Genomic DNA, 4171 nt, shown 5'->3' with positions numbered 1-4171 from the left:
TTTACTTTCATGAACCTGATACAGATCACTGTATCTCTCAATGGCTTGTTAATTTGTTTTCCTATTGTTAATCTTGTTCCACCGCCTTTAAAATTCATCCTCTACAATATGGATAAAATATTTTTTCTATAATGTGTGACCACATCACAGCACCATTTCGGATCTGTCAATGTTTCCCTTACCTTTAAGCTTTATCTATCATCACACCCAAACTCTATGCTCCAGCCATAATGGATGGCAGTACAGATTTCAGCATGACATTTTCTCCCATCCATATTTGCTTTCCTTAAAAAACAAACAACAACAACTAAAATAATAACTCCCCTTGCCCACACAACATAACCAAATCCTCATCCTCTAAATTTCAGTGAAGAAGGTGCTTCCTTCAGAAATCTCCTGGCACCCAAGTCAGGAACTGGCCACCCTCCTCTGTGTTCAGTGACATGCCCCATGAGAACATTCATGTTTGACTTAATTGCCAATTTACTTCTTATGTTTTTTACTATCTAATTATTCATGAAAAACAGGAAAGTAGAATTTTGCAGCTTTGTGATTGTTCCTACTTGGATAAAGAAGAGGGAAAGAAGGAAAATCATTGAAAGAAACCTAACTTAACCTCATAAGTAGAAAGAAGGGAAACATAGTGGGATAATATCCCAGCATAGATTGCCTCCAAAGAAATAACTTATTTGTGGCTATGTATTTTATGCTTGGAAAATACAGGGCTGCTTAGTTTATCTTATCACTGCTATGTTTTGAATTTTTTCCTGCTTGTGTTTAATTGCCTGACTTCTCTACTCCAAGAAAATAAGTAGATTTGTAGTTAAATAAAGTTGAAATTTCAAGTATACCTGTAAATACCATTAAATGTCATTTTGTTTATGGAAAGTAGCATGAGGCTTTCTCCCTCACATTTTTTTTTTTTTACATTCTTTGATGTCTTACTCAACACAATAGCCCTGTCCAATCTTGGTTCTAAATGTTCCAATTATCCTGTGTTTATGTCTCAAAAAGCACTAACTCCTACCTGTTAAGTTGCAATTATATCCTATTAGCATAAGTATCTAAATTTGAATCACTGTTTTTTTAGTTCCTAATTACAAAATTGAGAGGGAAGAGACCTAGCAAAAAGCTAACAACAAAATAATCAGACTTCAGCCATCCTCCAAAAACTAAGTCTTCAAAAGATGATCATTGATCCGAATTCATTGCTTTGGTGGGCTTGAGTGAAAATGATTTATGACTAATAATGACAATTCTGATGACAATCATAACAATGCTGCTGCTGCTGCTGATGAGAGTCAACACTGTGTAAGTTACCATAAATATGCTAGGCAGGTTGGTAAGCCTTCTCATTGAGATTTTATTTAATAACTATAATAAACACAAAGGATAGACAGTATTAGCATCATTATTACTTCCATTTGTTACCTAATTTGGTAAAGTTCCTGAAACTAGTGGAGTTGGAGGCAAGAACTCAAATTCCAGCCATTCAATAACAAGGCCTTTTGCCCTCCTCGTACCAAGGAAATTCTATCAAAGTGAGCTTCATCCTCCTGAGTTCCTATCATCCACTATTTAGGTCTGCCAAGTTGTGCAAGCAGAATTCAACTGCCCATTTCATTTTGGGTATTTTTCTCGCTATTAGGTTACCTTATGGGACTTCACTTCTAAGGGGCTTTGAGGAAGACATTAGCAGTTTCCTCTCATGGCATTTCCTATTTCTAAAATGGAACTCTTCATTTTAAAATCCAAACAGAGTAATGTGTGTTCAAAAGTACTTTATCAGATACGTTTGTTAACACATGACTGACTTGAAGCAAAAAAAAAAAAATAGTTTGCAAAAATCTAGTTTGACATACAAATTCTTCATTTGTATCAGTCAATTCATATTTTCCTCATCAGTCTTGTCCAGATTATAAAATCGTTATATGCTTTCATATTCCGATACGTTAAAATACAATAATAATCCTATCAAGCACAGTGGGTGATTGTCAAAATTAACAGATATAACTGAGGCAAAGCATTTAGCACAAAGCCTAGATAAAGAGGAGCAGCCTCCATCCTTTTACTATGGAATCTACTTTATTAAAATGCCCAAACTTTTGCTATAGAATTAACATTCTTGAACCATCCATAGTACTCAAAATAATCTACAGATTCAATATAACCTCCATCAAAATAGTAGAACTAGAAAAACAATCCTAAAATCCTCAGAAATTTTCATTGCCACTTGACTTTGCTGGCTGCTACTTGAATTATCACTGTAACTGCTATGGTTGAATGATCTGATTGTCTAATCCTATGTCATTGTCCACATCCTAGATGGGAAAAAGGGACAAAATGTACCACAAATCATCTGCTGGACTGAAAAGGTTTACATGAATGATCAAGAAGCAGTTTGCCAAAGCATTCTTTGTTTAGGTACACTGTGAAGCACTGATAGTTTGCCGACACCTATATTTTGCTGGCATGTAATAATCTTGCCTTAAAAACAATATTGTTGAAAGAAGTGATACATTTCCTGTTCCTAAAGTGCATAAGTGACAGACAGTTTGGCTTTATAGCTTTGTGGTCATCAAACACTTTACTAAAAAAGTAAACCCAGACACGTAGGCATTTAAAATGTTCTTAAATTCTGAGAGAGAGAGAGAGAGAGAGAGACCTAATCTTTTATACACTTCTATCAGCTCTATGTAATGCCTGGCCTTCAATTTAATTCAACAAATGTACACAGAGAAGTCGCTAACTAAACGACAATGTGCTGAATGGTGTGGAAGACACAGGCCAGGGGAACAAAGTCCAGGAATGATACGAGCAAGTACCTGAAACAAGGTGTAATTCTGATGATTAAAGGCAGGAAAATTGAAAAAAAAAGAAAAATGCAGCCATAGGGAGGGGCCTGAAATGGTTGAAATGATGTCTATCCTGAGAAAATGCATGACGTGGTATATCAACCTCAGAGACCAGAGTGAAGAAAGAAGAGGGAATCTACGTGTTTGCTAGGATGATGAGTGCACAGTATAAGAGTGTGCACGACTGGTCCTGGCAGGAAATAAATAATAGGCTGGAAGGACATCTGGAGAGTCCAATGGGACTTTGATAGATGTTGGGAAAAAGTTCAACAAAGTCCATGGAAAGCAATAGCAGGAAGTAGTTAAGACATAAAGACTAACGAGGAAGGGCAACCACCAAAACCTGGAGCAACACACAAGGAGAAAAGGCCATCTGACAGATCCCATTGCATTGGCTGGCTGGGAAAGAACTGAAGGAATGATTACTCAGACTCCAGTCCTTTTATCTTCTAAAATTTTTCTTCTGTCTCTCCTTGACTAACCCCAGCTCGTTGGTAGATACCTGTGGAGATCAGCCCTGAGTTATGGAGCAGTGCAGACAGGATGGCAACGTGCAGGGGCAAACAGATGGAAGTGGGATAGACGGGAAGATGAGGCTGGAAAGGTAGCTTGTGCTTAAGGAAGGGGGCCACCTAAAGACTTTGAAGAAGCAGCATCCTATATTTTATGACTCTGGAAAAAATACACATGATGGATTCCACATAATATTTCTCCACTGCTCACTTGGATGGCTACTCTGTGGACTATTACCAGATGCTACACATTAAAAGGACTTCATAGATTATCTGGGGCAACACTGGCATTTATTAAGGTAAATCTGTGTTTGTAAGACACAGTTTCTCAGGTCTTTCAATATACTAACGTACACAGTTGATCTGAAAAAGTGAAATACAATTAAGTAACATTTTCAAAATGCATTTAACCATGGATTTTTAATTTATTTTTTAATTGAGTGTCTCTTGATATTACACAGAGCTCAGTGGTGCTGATTCAGGATGGAGACTTGGCACAAACTCACTGGTTTTGTTTTGTTTATGTACTTTACATTCAACCTAACTATAACTATACTCTGTGCCACTGAGAGCAGGCACAGCGGGAAGGGTGTCTTCTGTATCCTTTTCTATCTGCATTTTATCCTTAGCCAGAGTCTTGGCAATGGTAGAGAACAGACTCTATATGAAAAGGGTCAAGAGTTAAAGGAGAGGCTCAAAACACACACAACGGGGCTGTGGGCAGTGGTGTTACAGAAGTAGTCAGAGAGGAGCCTGGCTTTTTGGAAAACAGTAAGCCATGTAGATGAATCAAGTGGTCAATGA

This window comes from Marmota marmota, unplaced genomic scaffold (assembly GCF_001458135.2).
Source record: "Marmota marmota marmota unplaced genomic scaffold, marMar, whole genome shotgun sequence".
NCBI lineage: Eukaryota > Metazoa > Chordata > Mammalia > Rodentia > Sciuridae > Marmota > Marmota marmota.
The sequence above is the reverse complement of the archived record's forward strand: the minus strand, read 5'-3'. Positions refer to the sequence as shown.